Source organism: Tamandua tetradactyla, chromosome 2 (genome assembly GCF_023851605.1).
Source record: "Tamandua tetradactyla isolate mTamTet1 chromosome 2, mTamTet1.pri, whole genome shotgun sequence".
Taxonomy (NCBI): Eukaryota; Metazoa; Chordata; class Mammalia; order Pilosa; family Myrmecophagidae; genus Tamandua; species Tamandua tetradactyla.
The window spans coordinates 129,484,899-129,507,609 of record NC_135328.1 but is presented as its reverse complement, the minus strand read 5'-3'; the positions used below and the strand labels follow the sequence as shown (position 1 = coordinate 129,507,609).

The 22,711-nt window shown below is 37.8% G+C and overlaps 2 long non-coding RNA genes across 21 annotated transcripts in view; one reads left to right on the top strand and one right to left on the bottom strand.

Moving 5' to 3' along the window:
* Positions 1-22,711, bottom strand: part of LOC143673850 (uncharacterized) — an 84,770-nt gene that overhangs the window by 9,890 nt on the left and 52,169 nt on the right. For 17 of the 19 annotated variants that reach the window (XR_013170722.1, XR_013170720.1, XR_013170721.1 and 14 more), the window contains one exon: positions 10,790-15,318. The exons of 1 other annotated variant lie outside the window; for it this stretch is intronic. This is a non-coding gene — a long non-coding RNA (uncharacterized LOC143673850). Of the gene's footprint in view, positions 1-4,538; positions 5,825-10,789; positions 15,319-22,711 lie in introns of those variants that run through there. One more of the 19 variants, XR_013170713.1, reaches the window with a different exon arrangement.
* LOC143673853 (uncharacterized) overlaps positions 1-22,711 on the top strand; it is a 53,625-nt gene that overhangs the window by 10,454 nt on the left and 20,460 nt on the right. The window lies entirely within an intron of this gene.

The window sequence follows — 22,711 nt, the reverse complement described above, 5'->3', positions numbered from 1 at the left end:
ATGGAAGAGGAGACATAACTACTGACCTCAGAAATAAAGGAGGTAATAACAGGATACTATGAACAACTTTACGCTAATAAATACAACGATTTAGATGAAATGGACGGGTTCCTGGAAAGACATGAACAACCAACTTTGACTCAAGAAGACATAGATGACCTCAACAAACCAATCACAAGTAAAGAAATTGAATCAGTCATTCAAAAGCTTCCTAAAAAGAAAAGTCCAGGACCAGACGGCTTCACATGTGAATTCTATCAAACATTCCAGAAAGAATTAGTACCAACTCTCCTCAAACTCTTCAAAAAAATCAAAGCGGAGGTAAAACTACCTAATTCATTCTATGAAGTCAACATTACCCTCATACCAAAACCAGGCAAAGATATTACAAGAAAAGAAAACTACAGGCCGATCTCTCTAATGAATATAGATGCAAAAATCCTCAATAAAATTCTAGCAAATTGTATCCAACAACACATTAAAAGAATTATTCAACATGCCCGAGTAGGATTCATCCCAGGTATGCAAGGATGGTTCAACATAAGAAAATCAATTAATGTAATACGCCATATCAACAAATCAAAGCAGAAAAATCACATGATCATCTCAGTTGATGCAGAGAAGGCATTTGACAAGATTCAACATCCTTTCCTGTTGAAAACACTTCAAAGGATAGGAATACAAGGGAACTTCCTTAAAATGATAGAGGGAATATATGAAAAACCCACAGCTAATATCATCCTCAATGGGGAAAAATTGAAAACTTTCCCCCTAAGATCAGGAACAAAGCAAGGATGTCCACTATCACCACTATTATTCAACATTGTGTTGGAGGTTCTAGCCAGAGCAATTAGACAAGAAAAAGAAATACAAGGCATCAAAATTGGAAAGGAAGAAGTAAAACTATCACTGTTTGCAGACGATATGATACTATACATCGAAAATCGGGAAAAATCCACAACAAAACTACTAGAGCTAATAAATGAGTACAGCAAAGTAGCAGGTTACAAGATCAACATTCAAAAATCTGTAGAATTTCTATACACTAGCAATGAACAAGCGGAGGGGGAAATCAAGAAACGAATCCCATTTAGAATTGCAACTAAAAGAATAAAATACCTAGGAATAAATTTAACTAAAGAGAAAAAAAAACCTATATAAAGAAAACTACAAAAAACTCCTAAAGGAAATCACAGAAGACCTAAATAGATGGAAGGGCATACCGTGTTCATGGATTGGAAGACTAAATATAGTTAAGAGGTCAATCCTACCTAAATTGATTTACAGATTCAATGCAATACCAATCAAAATCCCAACAACTTATTTTTCAGAAACAGAAAAACCAATAAGCAAATTTATCTGGAAGGGCAGGGTGCCCCAAATTGCTAAAAACATCTTGAGGAAAAAAAATGAAGCTGGAGGTCTTGCACTGCCTGACTTTAAGGCATATTATGAAGCCACAGTAGTCAAAACAGCATGGTATTGGCATAAAGATAGATATATCGACCAATGGAATTGAATAGAGTGCTCAGATATAGACCCTCTCATCTATGGACATTTGATCTTTGATAAGGCAGTCAAGCCAACTCACCTGGGACAGAACAGTTTCTTCAATAAATGGTGCCTAGAGAACTGGATATCCATATGCAAAAGAATGAAAGAAGACCCATATCTCACACCCTACACAAAAGTTAACTCAAAATGGATCAAAGATCTAAACATTAGGTCTGAGACCATAAAACAGTTAGAGGAAAATGTAGGGAGATATCTTATGAATCTTACAATTGGAGGCGGTTTTATGGACCTTACACCTAAAGCAAGAGCACTGAAGAAGGAAATAAATAAATGGGAACTCCTCAAAATTAAACACTTTTGTGCATCAAAGAACTTCATCAAGAAAGTAGAAAGACAGCCTACACAATGGGAATCAATATTTGGAAACGACATATCAGATAAAGGTCTAGTATCCAGAATCTATAATGAGATTGTTCAACTCAACAACAAAAAGACAGCCAACCCAATTACAAAATGGGAAAAAGACTTGAATAGACACCTCTCAGAGGAGGAAATACAAATGGCCAAAAGACACATGAAGAGATGCTCAATGTCCCTGGCCATAAGAGAAATGCAAATCAAAACCACAATGAGATATCATCTCACACCCACCAGAATGGCCATTATCAACAAAACAGAAAATGACAAGTGCTGGAAAGGATGCGGTGAAAGAGGCACACATATTCACTGTTGGTGGGAATGTCAAATGGTGCAACCACTGTGGAAGGCAGTTTGGCGGTTCCTCAAAAAGCTGAATATAGAATTGCCATACCACCCAGCAATACCATTGCTGGGAATCTACTCAAAGGAATTAAGGGCAAAAACTCAAACGGACATTTGCACACCAATGTTTATAGCAGCGTTATTTACAATTGCAAAGAGATGGAAACAGCCAAAATGTCCACCAACAGACGAGTGGCTAAACAAACTGCGGTATATACATACAATGGAATATTATGCAGCTTTAAGGCAGGATAAACTTATGAAGCATGTAATAACATGGATGGACCTAGAGAACATTATGCTGAGTGAGTCTAGCCAAAAACTAAAAGACAAATACTGTATGGTCCCAATGATGTGAATCGACACTCGAGAATAAACTTGGAATATGTCATTGGTAACAGAGTTCAGCAGGAGTTAGAAACAGGGTAAGATAATGGGTAATTGGAGCTGATGGGATACAGACTGTGCAATAGGACTAGATACAAAAACTCAAAAATGGACAGCACAATAATACCTAATTGTAAAGCAATCATGTTAAAACACTGAATGGAGCTGCATCTGACCTATAGGTTTTTTTTTGTTTTTTTCTTTTTTTTTACTATTATTATTACTTTTATTTTTTTCTCTATATTAACATTCTATATCTTTTTCTGCTGTGTTGCTAGTTCTTCTAAACCGATGCAAATGTACTAAGAAACGATGATCATGCATCTATGTGATGATGTTAAGAATTACTGATTGCATATGTAGAATGGTATGATTTCTAAAAAAAAAAAAATGGTCAGCACAATACTACCTAATTGTAATGTAATTATGTTAAAACACTGAATGAAGCTGCATCTGAGCTATAGTTTTTTTTCTTATATATTTTTGTACTTTTTATTTTTATTTTTGTTTTCTCTCTGTTATCATTTTATTTCTTCTTCTGTTGTCTTGCTACTTCTTTCTCTAAATCGATGCATATGTACTGAGAAATGATGACCATACACCTATGTGATATTACAAATTACTGATTGCATATGTAGAATGGAATGATTTCTAGATGTTGTTAGCTAATTTTTTTTAATTAATAAAAAAATAAAAAAATAAAAAGGGGAATTTATTAAGTCACAAGTTTACAGTTCTAAAGCCATAACAATTGTCTAAACTAAGACATCTACAGAAGGATACCTTGACTCAAGAAAGACCAATGGGTCTGGAACACTTCTGTCATCTGGGAAGGCATGTGGCTAGCATCTGCTAGTCCTTTGGCTTCTCATATCAAACAGCTTTCCCAGATGTTTTCTTTCTGCATCTCCAAATGTATGGGTCCCATGTTGGCTGTCAGCTCTGCTGGCTCTGACACTTCTACCAAAATTATTCCCTCTTAAAGGACTGCAATAAGAAACCCACCTTGAATGGGTAGAGACACATCTCCATGGAAACCATCTAATTAAAAGCTACCACCCACAACTGGGAGGGCCACGTTTCCATGGAAACAAAATAATAAAAAAGATCCCACCCAGCAATATGGAAATAGGATTAAAGGATATGGCTTTTCTGGAGTACACAATAGTTTTAAATGGGCACAGTGGTTCTGGTCAGCTTTTCTGTTTCTTCTGAGTCAGTTTTCCCAGTTTGTTTTTCTAGAATATTGTCTAATTGATTTAGGTTGTCTCATTTATAGATATTAAAGTTGACAGTAATGTTCCACTTTCATTTCTGATTTTAGTAATTTGAGTCCTTTCTCATTTTTTCACAGTGGAGCAAAAGTTTTGTCAATTTTGTTGGTGTTCTAAGAACCAACTTTATTATCTGTCTTAGTTTGCTGAGCCCATTGCAACACAACACCACAGACTGGGTGACTTAAAACTTCAAATTGATTATCCCTCAGTGCTGGAGGCTGGGCATTTGAAATCAAGGGGATAGCAGGCCTTGCCTACTATTATAGGGGAAAATCCATCCCATGCCTCTTTCATGGCATCTGATGGGTGTTATGGAATTCCATGGCATATGGCAGCAACTCAATCTCAGACTTCATCACATGGCTTCTTTCTCTCACTTACTAACTGTGTACAAATTTCTTTCACTTATTAGGACCCTAGACATAGTGTATTAAGGGAATACTCTTTGCTAATAACATCTTCAAAGATCCAAATTTCAAATGGAAGTGAATTAACAGAAATGGAGGTTAGGACTTGAACATATCTTTCTGAGGGAGTGAATACAATTCCAACCAATATAGTTTTATTTACTTTATAAATATTCTATATTATGTTTTCCTTTCTTCAAATCATTTTTATTTTCATCTGTGCTAGTCAAAGTTCTCTAGAGAAACAGAACCAGTAGGAGAGATATATAAGTAAGAGATTTATAAAGGAGTCTCATGCAACCATGGAAACAGAAGAATCCAAAATCTGTATGGCAGGCTCTGAAGCTGGCAGGTCTGTTGAAGGGTCTGCATGAACTTCAGAGGAGAGGCTTGCTGGCTGAAGAAGCAGTGAAAGAGTCACTGTTCAACTGACTGGATTATCACATGGGGAGAGGTGTGCCTTAGTCAATCATACATGTAATCAGGCACAGATGCAATAAACTGACTGATGATTTAATACACCAATCTTCCAGTTTATCAACCAGCCATGGAATATCATTGCAGCAATGGGCAGACCAGTGCTTGCCTGACCAAACAACTGAGCATCATCACTTGGCCAAGTTGACAACATAACCTAACCATCACAGTCCACACCTTGTCAACATGGCAACTATACACATCACCTTGAAACATGTTTAATTTCCAAATACAATGCAACAACAGACATATCTTTCATCTAACAATATTCAACTGTCGTATATACAACCAAAAATGTACTATATCTCTCCAGAATAGGATGCAAGTCTAGGTAACATTCACTTTTGAACTTCATATTCTATGAAGTTCAAATATTTAAATACTGTAACACGAACAAACAACTTATGACATAGGACAAAAGGAAAACAAAATATGTGCTTAGGAACAAATGCAAATGTACTCAAAACAGGGAGGAAATTTCCAAACACACACAGCCCTTGTTTCTGTAACTGGTCATCTGGTTGTAATTCATAATTATCACTACCTTCTTCTACCACCCATTCCATGTTCCCTATACCCTCAGCAAGAACTTCAGCTGGTCATGGGTCTTTTCTAGGGGGGATGACCATGACCTTCATTCCTGAAGTTTTCTGGGCCATTGGTAGTCCTACCTGGATTGGGTTGTTGTAAGTTTCCATTGACTTTAATCATAGGGCATGGTAGGACTAAGAGATGCCCTAGGGGATCTTCTGTATTCTAGGAAAACTCTTCTTAATCTCCATTGTATAACTGCAGTCCTATTTCCCCTTAATCATCAGAACCAATCACACCAGACAGAAAAGTAATCCCCTTCCTTGCCTGTTAATTCAGTGGCAATGTGAAGTCCAAAGTGACCAGGTAGCAGTTTTAACTTCCAGTTCAATGGAATCATGGTCATATTCCTGGTAGAAGCACTTGTCCTTCTGGAATAAGGGTGTAGACCAACAGAATTTAAGGTTCCTGGGAAAGGAAGCAAAAATTTTCCTAGCGATCACAGGTAGTGATAGTGACTGGTGCCACTCCCATTTCTATACCTTGATTCCTCGACCTGACCCATGAATCCTGGCTATGGGAGAAATAGAACCACAGAGTGGATGCTGATTCGGAGCATACACAGCTTCCTGTAGAACACTGTCCCAGCCCTGAAAGGTATTGCCACCTACTTAGCACTGTAATTGGGTCATCAAATGGCCATGCCACTGTCCTATCAACTCATCTGCCTCTGGATGAGGGAGAATATGGTAAGACCAGAGAATTTCATGAGCATGTGCCCATTCCTGCACTACATTTGCTGTGAAGTGGGTACCTGGATCAGACGCAATGCTGCATAGAATATTATGACCTCAGATAATGTATTCCATAAGTCCACAGATGGTAGCTTTTGCAGAGGCACTGCATGCAGGGTATACAAAATCATATCTAGAGTGTATGTCTAATCCAGTTAGAACAAAATTGCTGCCTCTTCCATGATGGTAGCAGGTCGATCACCTTGGGGAATGATGCCATATCAGGGACTGAGTCTAGGTCTCATTCTAACATTACAATGTCTCTCAGCCTCTGGATACCTTCATTATACCAGGGCAGTTCTAGCATTTAATGTCAGCCAACCGTACAAACAAACTGTTAATGTCCCTTCTAACCCCTTGAGCTATAACACCAAATGCAGAATCTCTCCTTAATGGGCTTATATAAATAAGTTCAGCTTGATCCATCTTTATATTCCTTCCACCATTATCCCACACACTTAATATCCATTCTCACACATATTCCCCTGATTTCTGGCTATACAAATTGGAGAACTCATGCAGTTCTTTTGGAGTATAGCATACTTCATCATGAGTCACACTTCGTACCTCACTTTTCAGGGCCTTTAGGGACTTTAGTCTAGTTATAGGTCTTGAAGAAAAGAGGGTTGGGGAGTGAAAAGAAACAGAAGTGTCTTTCAAGCCAATTACATGAGGGCATTCCATTGCAGTTTCATCTGGTAAAACAGAATTAGTCATGCTAGACAGAGGAATGAGGGCTGTTTCATAAGGGAAGGTGGTTATAGGGTTAGCAGGCAATGAAGGGTTAATCTTGTTAGGTGGAGGTTTGATAGACTCCTCTGAGGAGACTGGAAGTGAGGAAGCTCTTCCCTCAAGGTAGGCTGGACATCAGGAAGCTCTTTCCTCAGGGCAGTCCATTACAGATCTATCAAGCAAAGGCTCAGCAGATTCCAGGGATTTTGTCTCCCCACCATCATTCTCAGAGCATATATCACCATCCCATGTTTCATGGTCCCATTCTTTTCCAATCAAAGCCTTCATAAAATTAAAGCAGACACTCTGCAAGGTTGAGATTTTAGTCTATATTTTAAATCTGCTACTCAACAATGAGGCTTTGTGTCTGGTTTCAGAGATCTCAAGTCCGTGACAAGAAATAAGATTTTCTTTCAAGACACAATGGAAATGTTCACATCATTCATACGGTGCTGAAGTCTCAAACTGAAGCCTTCACCTCATCTCTTTCCTTCATAACTTTATCCAACATATCTAGCAACAATCAGTGAAGATCATTACACCTCTTAATTGCAAAATACTCCACAAAAGTGTCAAAACACACAAGTCTCGTCTCATATAACCATACAATCAGCAGAATCTAATGGTGATATTTTGAGTATCTTTTTCGCCAATTGACCTACTTCTGGTACAAGGCCGTGTTAGTCAGCATTCTCCAGAGAAAGAGAACCAACAGGAGACATCTGTAAATATGAGATTTATAAAGGTGTCTAACACATCATGCAAATGAAGAGTATAAAATCTATAGGTCAGACTGTGAAGCTGGCTGCTTCCATGAAGGGTCTGGATGAATTCGACAGAAGAGGTGCACTGGCTGAAGAAGCAGTGAAAGAGTCTCTCTTCCTCCTTAAAAGCCTTCTACTGGTTGGATTATTTGTGGAGATACACCTTAGCTGATCACAGATGTAATCACCACACATGCAATCAAGTGACTGATGACTTGATACACCAGCCTTCCAATTTATCAATCAGCCATGAAATATCCTTGCAGACAATTGGGCATAATTCTTGTGATCAAGCCGACACCAGTACCTACCATTACACAGTCAGTGGGTCAAGGAAGAAGTTACAAGAGTGTGCTGGTTTGAAATGATGTATGCACCCTAGAAAAGCCATATTTTAATCCTAATCCCATGTTGTAAAGGCAGCTGTTTCTTCTAATCCTATTCAGTATTGTATGTTTGAAACTGTAATTAGATCATCTCCTCAGAGATGTGATATAACCAAGTGTACTTCTTAGTCTGGATTAGGTGGAGGTGTGTCTCCACCCACTTGGGTTAGTCTTGATTAGCTTGCTGGAATCCTACAAAAGAGGAAACATTTTGGAGAAAGTGAGAGATTCAGAAAGATCAGAGAAGAACAACATAGCCATGGGAAGCAGAAAGAACCAGCCAGTGACCTTTGGAGGTGAAGAAGGAAAACACCTCCTATGGAGCTTCATGAAGTGGGTAGCCAAGAGAGAAACGTAGCAGATGATGCTGTGTTCGCCATGTGCTCTTCCAGATGAGAGAGAAACCCTAACTGTGTTCACCATGTGTCTTCTCACTTGAGAGAGAAACCCTGAACTTCATCAGCCTTCAAGAATCAAGGTACCTCTCCCTGGATGCCTTGGACTGGATATTTCTATAGACTTGCTTTAATTGAGGCATTTTCTCAGCCTTAGAATTGTAAACTAGCAACTTATTAAATTCCCCTTTTGAAAAGCCATTCCATTTCTGGTATATTGCATTATAGCAGCTAACAAACTAGAACAAAGAGAAATCAGTAAATGCCTTGAGTAAAATGAAAATGAAAAACAACACATCAAAATTTATGGGATGCAGCAAAGGCAGTGCCAAGAAGGAAATTTATTCCCTTCAATCCCTATATTAAATAAGAAGAGAAAACTCAAGGAATTAACTGCACACTTAGAAGAACTAGAGAAAGAACAGCAAACTAACCCCAAAGCAAACAAAAGGAAAGACTAACAAAGATTAGAGCAGAAATAAATGAAATTGGGAATATGAAAACAAGAAAATAAACAAAACCAGAAGTTGTGTCTTTGAGAAAATCAATAAAATCGATGGGCTGTTAGCTAGATTGATAAAAAGAAAATAAAAGAGAAGCAAATAAATAAAATTAGAAATGGAAGAGGAGACTTAATTACTGACACTGTAGAATAAAGGAGGTAATTAGAAGATACCATGAACAACTACATGCTAAAAAACTAGACAAGGAAGAGGAAATAGACAACGTCACAGAATGGTATGAACAACTAACACTAATCTGAGAAGAAATAGACAATTTCAATAAATCAATCACAACTAAAGGGATTCACTCAGTCATCAAGAAGCTCCCAAAAAAGAAAGTCCAGGGCCAGATGGCTCCACATGTGAATTCTATCAAACATTCAAGAAAGAATTGTTGCCAATCTTGCTCAAATTCTTCAAAAAAAAATAAAACAGGAGGGAAAGCTACCCAACCCATTCTATGAAGCCATCATCACTCTAATACCAAAGCCAGGGAAAGATACTGCAAGAAAAGAAAATTACAGACCAATCTCATTGAATATAGAGGTAAAAATCCTCAACAAAATTCTTGCAAATCAAGTCCAGCAGGACATTAAAAGAATTATACACCATGACCAAATGGGATTTATTCCAAGTATGCAAGGGTAGTTCAGCACAGGAAACTCAACTAATGTAATATGCCATATCAACAAACCAAAACAGAATAACCACATGATAATTTTGATTGATGCAGAAAAAGCATTTGACAAAATTCAACATCCCTTCTTGATGAAAACATTTTAAAGGATAGGTCTAGAAGGGAACTTCCTCAACATGCTAAAGGGAAAATATAAAAAACTCACAGCTTATTATCATCCTCAATAGGGAAAGACTGAAAGCTTTCCCTCTAATATCAGGAACAAGATATGGATGCCCACTGAAATGACTGTTATTCAACATTCTTCTGGAAGTTCTAACCAGAGCAATTAGACAAAGAAAAATAGGAGGCATCCAAATTGGAAAGAAAGTGGGAAAACTCTCATTGTTTGCAGATGACACACTGTATGTTGAAAATCCAAAAAAAAACTATAGCAAAGCTAACAAATGAGTACAGCAAAGTGGCAGTTTATAAGATCAACGTACTGGGGACAACCAATTCAATAGGCCAAGCCCTCGATCTTGGGGTTTTCCCCTTTGAAGTGTCTTCCTGCAAAAGACAGGTAAGCCCACTTACAATTATGCCTAAGAGGCACCCTCAGAGAACCTCTCTGGTTGCACAGATGTGGCCTCTCTCTCAAAGCCAACTCAGCAGGTGAACTCACTGCCCACCCCCACCCCTACATGGGACATGGCTCCCAGGGGTGTAAATCATCCCAGCATTGTGGGACTAGAACTCCTGGGATTCACTTGAACCTGGGATCATGAGATGAGGCAAGCATTCTTGACCAAAAGAGGGAAGAAAGGAGTCAAAATAAAGATTCAGTGGCTGTGAGAATTCAAATAAAGTCAAGATGTAATCCTGGAGGTTATTCTTATGCATTTTATAGATATTCCTTTTTTAGTTTATGGTGTATTGTAGTGGTTAGAGGAAAGTACCTGGAACTGTAGAGCTATGTTCTAGTGGCTTTGACTCTTGAAGATGATTGTATAATGATACAGCTTTGACAATGTGACTGTGTGATTGTGAAAACCTTGTATTTCATGTTCTTCTTCTCCAGGGTATGGACACATAAGTAAAAAACAATATATGGATAAAAAGTAATAATGGGATGGGCAAGGGTAAAAATAACTGCATAGAAACACTAGTGATCAGTGAGAGGGATGGGTAAAGAACATGGAATGAATGAATTTTTTCTTTTTCTTTCTTTCTTCTTCTGACGCAAAAGTTTGACAACTGATCATGGTGATAAATACACAACTATGTGATGATATTTTGAGCCACTGATCATATACCATGTATGGACTGTGTGCTGGTTTGAATCTTTCGTGGACCCCCAAAAAGACATGTCCTTTAAGCCTCATTCAATTATTGCTAGGTGGGAGCTTTTGATGGTTTTCATTGAGATGTGTCTCCACCCATTCAGGGTGGGTTGCTTACTGGAGCCCTTTAAGAGGGAGCTATTTTGGAAAAAGCTTCTGTGCTGGTTTGAAAGGAAGTATGCCCCCTAAGAAAAGCCATGTTTTAATATAAATCCCATTTCTTAAAGGTAGAATAATCTCTATTCAATACTGTATGTTTGAAACTGTAATGAGATCATCTCCCTGGATGACGTGATTTAGTCAAGAATGGTTGTTAAACTGGATTAGGGAATGACATGTCTCCACCCATTTGAGTGGGTCTTGATCAGTCTGAAGTCCTATAAAAAAGAAAATATTTTGGAGAATGAGAGATTTTCAGAGAGATTCAGAGAAAGCAACACTACAAAGCAGAAAGTCCACCAGCCAGCGATCTTTGGAGATGAAGAAGGAAGACGCCTCCCGGGGAGCTTCAAGAAATAGGAAGCCAGGAGAGAAAGCTAGGAGATGATGCTGTGTTCGCCATGTGCCCTTCCAGCGGAGAGAGAAACCTTGAACTTCATCGGCCTTCTTGAATCAAGGTATCTTTCCCTGGATGCCTGTCACTGGACATTTCTACAGACTTGTTGCAATTGGGACATTTTCTAGGCCTTAAAACTGTAAACTAGCAACTCATTTAATTCCCCTTTTAAAAAGCGATTCCGTTTCCGGTATATTGCATTCCAGCACCTAGCAAACCAGAACAGCTTCAAAGCCATGAGAGCCATGAGAACCCATGCAGCCAGAGAACTTTGGGGATGAAGAAGGAAAATGCTCCTGGGTGGGCCTCATGAAACAAGAAGCCAGAATGTGATATACCAGAAATGGAAAGGCTTTTAAAAAATGGAATTTATTAAGTTGCAATTTTATGTGTTCTAAGGCTGAGAAAATGTTCAAATTGAAGCAAGGCCTTAGAAATGTCTAAATTAAGGGCATTAACAAAACGTTACCTCCACTCAAGAAAGGCTAATGAAGTTTAGGGTTTCTGTCTCAGCTGTAAGGACACATTACAAAGTCTGCTAGCTCTGTTTCATGAGGCAGCTCGCAAACTAGAACAGACTGCATATTTGTGAAGATTTCTCACTAAAAATTTTTTTTAAATAAGTGAATGTTACTAAGGATTTGTACTCTACTCTGGAGAGATGTAGTGCATTTCTGGTATGCCAGACAACTGAGTATTGTTAGGCAAAAGATATGGCTGCTTTTGGGTTCTATCTGGAAATTAAGCATGCTTCAAGGCGATATGTACAGCTGCCAAGTTGACAAGAGGTGGACTGTGATGGTTAGGTCCTGGTGTCAACTTGGCCAAGTGATAATCTCCAGTTATCTGGTCAGACAAGCACTGGCCTGTTGCTGCAAGGATAATTCTTGGTTCAGTGATAAACTGGAAATCTGGTGTATTAAATCGTCAGTCACTTGATTGTATGTGCAGCTGATTACATCTGCGATCAACTAACATATGTCTCCCTCAATGTGATAATTCATTCAGTTGAAGGCTTTTAAGGAAGAAGCCTTTTTCACTACTTCTTCAGCCAGCAAGCCTCTTCTGTGGAGTTCAAACAGACCCTTCACTGGAACCACCAGCTTCACAGCTTATCCTATGGATTCTGGAATCTTTCATTCCCAGGTTGAGAGAGACCTTTATAGATCTCTGTTCTAGTTTGCAAGCTGCTTGAATGCAAAAACAGAACAGCTTTTAAAAGGGGAGGAATTTAGTTGCAAGTTTATAGTTCGAAAGCCATGAAAATGTCCCAAGAAAAGCAAGTCTATAAAAATGTCCAAATTAAGGCACCAACAGGATGTTACCTTCACTCAAGAAAGGCTGAAGTTCAGGGTTTCTTTCTCAGCTGGAAAGGCATATGGCGAACATGGCAATGTCTGCTTTCTCTCCAGGCCTCCTGCTTCATGAAGCTCTCCAGGGGCATTTTCCTTCTTCATCTCCAAAGATTTCTGGCTGTATGGGGTCTTGTAGTTCTCATGGCTCGCTTGCTCTTTTCAAAATGTTTCCTCTTTTAAAGGATTGCAGTAAACTAATCAAGACCCACCTGTAACAGGTTGTATTAGTTAGGGTTCTCTAGAGAAACAGAATCAACAGGAAATATTTGTAAATATGAAATTTATAAAAGTGTCTCATGTAATCATGGGAACGTAGAGTTCAAAGTCTGTAGGGCAGGCTGTGGAGCTGATGATTCCGATGGAGGGTCTGGATGAACTCCAGAGGAGAGGTTCACTGGCCAAAGGAGGAATAGAGCCTATCACTTCTGAATCCTCCTCAAAAGGCTTCCAGTGATTAAGCATCACTCATTGGAGAAGACACTCCTTTTGGCTGATTACAAATGGAATCAGCTGTGGATACAGTTGATGTGATCATGATTTAATTCTATGACATTTTCTCAAAGCAAAAGACAGGGAGCACTTGCCCAACCAGACAAACTGATACCACCATGTGGCCAGTTGACACATGGAACCTGACCATGACATGGGTGGAGTCACATCTTACTCAAATCCAAGGTCAATACCCACAGTTGGGCACAACACATCTCCATGTAGATAATCTAATCAATTTTCCAACCTACTGTACTGAATAGGAATTAAAAGAAATGGCTGCCTCTATGAGATGATCAAGATTAAAATATGGCTTTTATAGGTTACATAATCCTCTCAAACCAGCACATTCGACCCTTTGGCCCCTAACAAAGACATGTTTTCCACACTTAAAAAATATGTTCACTCCATCTCAACATCACAAAAGCCTTAAAGCATTTCATTAACAGTACAAATACAGTGCAAAGTTAAAACCACTACAATGTCTTGTCAAAGTCAGCTATAGGTATGGTCAGTTCTAAAACAAACTTTTCCTCTGGCTCCAGACCTATAAAACCAGAACAAGTTATCTGCTGCCAACATACAAAGGAGGGACAGTCACAGAATATGTACTCCTATTTTCATAGGGAGAAACTGCAAGGAACACAGGGGTCACAGGAACCAAGCAGTTTTGAAAACCTGAAGGGCAAACTCCATTAGATTTCAAAGTCTGAGAGCCATTTATCTTTGGGGCTTTAGAAGGCAACAGTTCCACCCTTTCCAAGGGTCTGTGCAATGGCCCTATTTCTCCAAATGCAACCTTGGGAGTCATTAAAGAGGCCACCTTTTTCTCAGGTACACCCTCTCCAAGCAGTGGGGCCACAAAAAGCTCTCTGCCTCTGAAGTTATATTTCCTCCTATGTATCTTTCTCAGCACGGACTGGCAGTGGTTCTCCTAATACAGATCTTGCTATCTTCTTCTTGGTTTTCCATGCAGTAGCCTTCGATCATGCCCATCAGACAGAAGGAATTCCCACACACCCTTTCTGGGTAATTCCAACTCCAATCCTGGCTTTTTCTGAAGTGACTGACTAGTTCCATATACGGTTAAATCCTCACATGGGACACTATTCCCTGGGGTCTCCCTTCCTATTCAGTCAAGTAGGTAGTCAAGCAGAACATCAAAATCAAAATTATAGAATATCTAAAACACTATAAAAATGAAAAATGTGTTTCAGAATCTGTATCCAGGTATTCTTAGGACCAGCGTCAGGTTAGATCATTTACTAGAAGGACTCAGAATTCAAGAAAAGCTGTTCTACTTACAAGTACAATTTATGATAGTGAAAGGATACAATGCAAAATTAGCAAAGGGAAAAGAAACATAAAGAGGAGTTCAGGAGAGACCAGGAATATTCGTCCACTTGTCCTTTTCCAGTGGAAACATAAGGATAAGGCCAGTGCTTCACTTTCCCAGTAGTAATGTGTGATAACACACACAGAGAAGCTCTGCTGCATCTTTTTGTCAATTATTTTTATTGGGAGTCAGGTAGGCATGGAGTGCCCACCTGACTAATCTTAATTACTTAGTCTCCAACCCCTCCAGAGGTCAATCTGTTACAATGTGGCCCATAACTTCCACCATAAGACACACTGTTCAAAAAATAAACTATCTGGTATGGCCCAAGGCCCCCAGGTACACAAAGACACTCATCAGACAGAAGATTCCAAGGTTTAGAGGTTATCTTCCAGGAGGTGATTAAGGGCCTGTCTTTTTTTTTTTTTAATGTTCAGGATGTGGAAACCCCAGACTTGTCGAGATGTTGGTTGATGACACTTTTCAATTCTTTTATATGCTTGCTGATTTTCACTCTAGTGATTCTATCAATTTCTGAGAGAGGATGCTAAATTCCCCATGTATCACTGTGAATTGCTCTATTTCTCCTTTTAGTTCTGTCATTTTTGGTTTCACATATTTTGAAGTTCCCTTGTTTGATGCACACAGGATTGCTGCCTTCTTGGAGGACTGATCCTTTTTTGTTCTTCATACCTGTGATTTTAATGAAAATAAAATGTTAGTATGAATACATCATTGGAAATATCCTATTAAAAGAAAGATCATGTCCAAACACTTCTAAACCAGAAATGAAATTGCTGTGCCTTGATATATCTTTGACATATCTTTTAGAAGACTGAAGTAAATGACCATGTTAGAAACTATCCTTCAAATATTCAAATTCTGATTAGTATGAAATATCTCATGAATAACTGTAAAGTAGTCTGGACACCTACCTTCAGCAAACCACACTTGCCAAATTCAAACTAAACAGAATCAGAATTTACCACTTCCTCAAAAGCAGTACTTGGTCCTTTTGCTTTCAAACTATCGTAACTCAAATTCCAGTAAACAAAACAATTGCTGAGTCCTCACAGGAAGATGAAAGTGTTTTATTTACACCATTATTAAGAATTCTCCCTCGAAGTTTTGATGCAGCAAAGCACATCTTAATGAATGCAGTTTAGTCTTTCTATGATCATGAGTCATCAAGATCTGCAGTTTTCATTGTCATTTGCAACAAGGGCTTCTCTGTTCTCATAAGTCCAGAAGTCATTCAGATCAGTTAGAAGGGTGGTGACTGTCTCCTGGATTCTGTTGATTAAATCCAGAATAGGGATTTTGAAAGGATCCTTTGCTTTTACCATGTCAAAGATTTCATACTTAACATCTTGAAATAAAACAGGATCTTGTCTCTGGATTTTCATCAGTTCCTATATGGCACTAATGAAATAATTAAGGGAAAAAACATTTAAATATCCTTTCTTCTCAATATCAAGCAGTTTGAAAATATATTGCAGAGTTGCAGGTTCTTTTCTGTTTTCTAATGCAAGGACAAAATCCAGTAGGTCTTATGGTCCATTTCTTTATCATAAGTGAGACACTCCTGGAAAACGCAGTCTAAGAAGACATTGGTAGACTGACCCTTTTATCATTAGGTAGTGTCACTTAGTGCCCCGGAAATACTCTTACTAAAAATAACCTATTTTGTTTTTGATACTTTAAAAAAATGTGGTAAAATATACCTTACATAAAATTTACTATTTCAACCTTATTTAAAGTGTACAATTCAGAGGCATTTAATTGAGTCTCAGTTTTGTGCAACCATCGGCACTATTTAGTTTTCGAACATTTTTGTCATCTCCCAAGAAAACCCTATGGACATTAAGCAATCATCTCCCATTTCTTCCTCCCACTAGATTGTAGCAAACTCTAGTCTATTTTCTATATTCATTGATTTAACTATTCCCGATATTTCATAAAAACAGAATAATAAAATTGATCTTTTTGTTTCCTTTCTTTCAGCAATTGTTCAAGGTCCATACATGTCATAGTATGTCTCTATACTACATTTATTTTTATTGCTGAGTAATAGACTATTGTTTGGATATGAGTAATAGCCTATTGTTCGGATATACTACTTTTTGTTTACCCACTCATTTGTTAACAGACATTTAGGTTGTTTCCACCTTTTGACTATTATAAATAGTGCTGCTCCAACAATCAGGTACAAATTTGCATTTGAATATCTGTTTTCACTTCTTTTGGTTATCTACCTCAATTGGAATTAGAGTCATATGATAATTCTGTAATTAATGTATGATTTTTTCAGATGTTCCACAATTTTATATTCCCACAGCAAAAAGAAAATATAAAATTCTCCACACTTTCACCAGTTATTCTCTGCTTTTTTGGCTTATAGTCATCCTCGTAGATGTGACATAGTATCGGAATGTAATTTTTTTTTTCATTTTCCTAATGATTAATGATGTTAATCATTTTTTCATGTATTTATTGGCCATTTTAATATACTTTTTGGGGAAACATCTATTCAAGAGTTTCTCCATTTTAAAACTGGGTTGTTTGTCTTTTACTGCTGAGTTATGAGTTCTTTACATTATGAGTTCTTTACATGTTCTTGATACTAGATACTTACATTATGACCCCTAAAGTATTGTTATTGACTTGGGATCTTTTAAATTTTTGTTGTTGGATTTTATGTGCGCATTAAAATGATTTATAATTATTGCTTTATGCATTTGACTTTTAATTCATATAGGAAAAATTCCAAGTCAAATATTCAGCATTTTTTTCGCTTTTGCATTTAAGTATGTTCTTTGATTGTTCATATGGCTCTGAGTTATCGTCAAGTGTCCTTTAATTTCTAGAGGATGCCTTTTAATTATTCCTGTAGGGTGAATCCAGATCGATGAATTTCCTCTATTTCTATGTGGAAATGTCTTAATTTCTCCCTCCTTTATTTTTTTTTCATGGGCAGTCACTGGGAATCCAACCCCGGGCTCCGGCCTGGCAGGCGAAAACTCTGCCTGCTGAGCCACCGTGGCCCGCCTTTGACCTCATTTTTGAGGATGATTTACTGGTATTAGAATTCTCGGTTGACACTTTTTTTTTCTCTCCTTCAGTTTAATTTGTCACAGAATTGCCTTTTGGCTTCATCGTTTCTGAGGAGACATTTGTTGTTCTGAAAGAAATATTATTGAGCATCTCTTGTACATGACAAGTCATTTTTCTTTTGCTGCTTGCATGAGTCTCACTTGTCTTTGAGTCCTGATATTTTGATTATTATATGTGTCAGTGTAAATCTGAGTTTAACCAACTTTGAGATTACTGAACTTTTGTGAAGTAAACAAATCTTATATTAAATTTAGAAACATTTCTGTTATTTCTTTTAATATTCTTTATTCCCTTTTTTTTCCTCTCCTTTTAGCGCTATCATTATGCAGATGTTGCTATGCTTGCTGGTGCCCCAGAGGTCTCTTAGGCTTCGTTTATTTTTCTTCATCATTTTTTCTGTTTTCCTTCTCATGTGGATGACCTTAATTGATTTATTTTTATGTTCTCTGATTTTTCATCTGCCTGCTCAAATCTGCTTTTGAAACAACTCTGTGAATTTTTCATAGCCATGTATTTTTCAGCTCTCTTTGGTTCTCTTTACAACTTCTTTCTCTTTATTGATACTATCCATTTGTTGAGATATAATTTTCCTGGTTTCTTTTGGCTTTGACCATGCTTTGCTTTATCTCACTGAGAATATTCAAGGCAGTTAAAGTGATTGTCTAATATGTCTTTTGACTCTCCTTCAGGGACTCTGCTGTATTTTTTTCCTCTTAATGGGCCTTACTTTCTTGTTACTTTGTATTATCCGTAATTTTTTTTTTTTTGCTGAAAATGAAATTTTGAATACATGCCTTCCTTACTGGAGTTTGCTGTAGCTACTTCTTATGCATTGTTTTTGTTTTCTTGTTTAGTGACTTTTCTGAACTATCTTTGGAAAAGCCTATATTCCTTGCCATTTTTTGACCCCTGAAGTCTGTGTTCCATTAGCGCAGTAGACAGTGCTATCTACTTTTTTGACAGTTTTCTTAAATGTTTGTAGGTGGGGGGGGGGGTGTAAGAGAGAAAGAGAAAGTAGAGAGGAGAAAGAGCGAGAAGAGAGAGGGGGAGAGATGGGGAGGGGGAGAGGGAGAGGGAGAGGGAGAGATTTTGTCCTACTCTTCATAGATTGGCTTTGTGTTGGGACACTCAAACTCTTAGGCAAACCACTTTAAATCTGACTTTGCTTTCACTTCTTTTGCAGCCCCTTTAAGCTAGTTGGTAGTGAGTGATTGTTGTCTCTCTAGGCCTATACAACACACTTTTAAGAGCTCCTATTCCCCTACATATCACCTTTCCCAAATCCTTCCCTCTCAGGACTTCAGTTCGTGACTGAGCATCATGACTGCTATGCTTTGCCCCAGGCTTTTGTGCCAATATGTGTGACTGTAAATGCTTTTGGCAAAAAGGCCTTTAGGAAGATATTCCAGCCCTGGGATTCCCCAAAGTCAGGTGAAACAAAAGCAAGCCTTTGTGTTAGCAATTTAGGTGGCTGCTAGGAAGGTCAAACCTCAATCTTAACAGAATCCATATTGCTTCCTCTGGCTCTAGCAACTTTCACCAGCAGTGCCAGCTGCCATTGTCATGGTCACTGCTGACCTGGGGTACAGGGTGGGGATGGTAGGCAGGCAGTTTAAGATGAAACTGCTTTCTTTCCATAAGCCAGATGCTTTTCTCTCCAACAAGCTTTCTCCTAGCTGTTCTAATGCTTTTACTAGATTCTCGCATTCTACAAAAGGGGTTTTTGTCAACTCATTCTTTTTATTTTTTTTGTAGGATCGAGCTCTGGATTTCATTACTGTGTCTTTTTTGATGATATCCTCAATTTTTTATTTTAAACCATTTACACTGAATGTGATCTTGATATGATTGGGTTAAAGTCTACCATCTTGATTGCTTTATTTCCCTTGTTTCTTGCTTGTTTCTCGTTTGAGTTTTCTGACATCGAATGAAATGTCCTTTTTAACTGAAGGATTTCCCACATTAATAACATGTATAGGGTTTTATCTCTGACATACTTTGTGGGTGGACGTTTTGTAGGATTTTTCATTTTTGTCATATTCAAAGGATTTATTTCCAGTTTGTGGTCTGTCATTACATACATGAGGTTTCCTCTGTGACAGTTTTATAAAACTGAGAAGTGTGAGAGAAGGTTGAGAGAAGTGTGAATTCTTGCTGAAATTATTTCCATTACATTATAGTCAGAGTGTTTCTCAGCCATGTGAACTGTATTATATTTCAAAATGGCTCACTGACCACTGGAAGATTTCTCACATTGGTTAAGTTGAAAATGTTTATCCCCTGGGCCAGATTTTTTGAGTTGTGTGATTACAGTTTTGACTAAACTCATCTTCTTTAGAAGATTTCCAACATCTGTGATAACTTTTATGTGCAGTACAGGGAGCCTTATCATGAAGGACTTTCCAAATTCATTACCCTCAACAGCTTGCACTGAAATGTGAACTTTTGATACTTGGCCATATCTTTCTCATAGCAGAGTTTCCACATGTTTATGACAGCCACAAAATTTCTCTGCAGGAGTTATCTTAAAAGTAATATCAAAAGCTAAATTCTGACATACACTAAACTGCTTTCTTTGTGGAATAATTTCTATTATTAATGATAAATTCACAAATAGATGCAAATTCATTCCTTGTGAGTCAAATTTATGAGTCATTTTTGTTGAAGAAACAGGAGCTATATGCAGATTAAATAGTTTTCCTAAAACCTTCTCTTTCTCTTTAGCAATTTTTTTTTTATTGATAAAACAACATACAAGTACATACATTCTTAACATGCCCACATTCCATACACCCCATTTGGATGGCTGCATTTTTAGCATAGTAAGACTGCAGGTCACTTAACTCTGCCTTTTAGAACCTTGCACCCTAGCTTCTCCACCCCTTCGGCAGGCTCCAACTCAGCAAACGTCCTCTGCAGAAACCCAGCTGTGCATTCAAGGCGCCTCACCTTGAAGTTTTTAATTCCAATCCCAAAAGACTACTGAAAGTTTTCCTGGTTCCTCTCCCACCTAGCATTGCCCTCAGTGTATCCTACACTCAAGTCCTTAACTTACAAATGCCACATACACCCAGCCCCTGGAAAATAATGGCAGATAATCCTCAACTCTCTTACAAATAATCTTCTCCTCTCTAAAACTTTAGTTCATCTAGTTCTTCTTACTTCTGCAGTCCTCTCTCATGTCTTTAAATGTAGCATTTTAAAAATTAGTCAGCTTTTTCTAGTTCTTACAGGAGGCCTGCCATGACCTACTATATACTTTTCAGAAACATAATCATACTGTTCATTTTCTGCCAACTCATACCATGACAACTCATGGTATGGCAACTATTTTGAGACATGTTATTTCTAACCATTTGTTATGACTGAACGCAAGATTCATCTTGTATCTGATGGTGTGCTATGGTTTAATGGGCATTTTCGCTTTGTAGTGTATAGAATGGTTTATCTCACAATTAATGCCTTTTCCCAATTTATGGAATATTGAAAATTTTCCTTATGAAAGGTAGAATGTTAACTATTTCAGGTATATCTGCAGCGTATATCACAGCCTATACAACATTCTGGCAGATGTTCCTACAACTCTCCTTTTTTAAAACCTCTATGAGCAGAAATGAAATCACTGGTTCACACATACTGTGCACAAGAACTTACTGGAGACCTTTCCCAGATAAAATCATGCTCATGCCAATCATACCTTACAAGTAAGAATTAAGAAGGATGTGAATTGGGCACATATATATAGAAAAGGTTCCCATATAAAAATTTTTGAATGAATAACTATGATCCATTTCTCCCTTCCCTATCTTTGCAGTCAGTGAACAAAATGATTGTGTCTGTATCTAAGTACATTATATTCCAGGCTTAGTAAAACAGAGGATATTCACTTCTGTTGATATTTCTTTTGTGTAAAAAAGGTTAATATGTGCACTATTGAATTTTGGAAATACTGACATTTTAGGCCAAATCATTCTTTTTTGTGGGGTGCTGTCCTATGCTATCAAATATCAGTGTGAATGGTGAAGTGTTAGATTGTGAGGTAGAGCCACTAAGTGAGTTCACCTTCTCTACATGGAAAATTAAGCTAGAATTGTTATATGAACAATAACAATAATCATAATGAGAGAAAGCTTTTATAAGATGACAGATATAATTTCTAAGCACTTTTAATGAATGTATTCAATGAAGTATTTACAGAGGAACAGTATTCAATAGCGAAAGATGTGTTGGAGGGAAGAGTCGTACATGTATTTCAGGAGACTGGAACTAATGGATGCTAGTGTGGTTATAACAGATGAAACCACAGGTTTAGCTTTACCTGTCAGTGCAAGAGAAACCAAATATTCATGTAAAAAACAAATTTGAATTCTAACTAGAAATTTTACCAAATGAGGAGAAACATGGTCTGGTTCTGGGTTCTGGCTGGAATCCATCCATGGAAACCGAGAATATGAGGAAATGTAGAAGACATCATTCTAGATAAAACAACAGGATCTGTAGAGTGATCATTAAGAGAAAATGTAAAAAGAATCAAAGACATAAAGTAACTTTTATGGCAGTTATGGAAACAAAAAGATGATAGTACAGAATAACTAATATGGATATGGGGAATATGAAAAGAATTTATGGTTTATGAGAGGAAAATTTAGTTTTGGTTTCTGATATATCGAAAATGAAAGGACTCAATTGTCAAAGATTAGGAAGTCTTGCATGCAGGTAAAAGATGGGACTACAGTTCTGGTGGGACACACAGCCATGAGGTAATTATTTGGCAGATGCAGCAGACTGCTATGTTAATGGCCCCCAACTCACCAAGCCTCCCAATATCCAGGCCCTTGTGAAGTCCCTTGTCAGACTCACTCAGAGATTGACCAAGTGACATGCTTAGACCACTGAGACATCAGCAAATGCGATCTGTGCAAGAGGACAGCACTTCAGCACTTGGGCTTGCTCTTTTGGATCTCTGAGACTA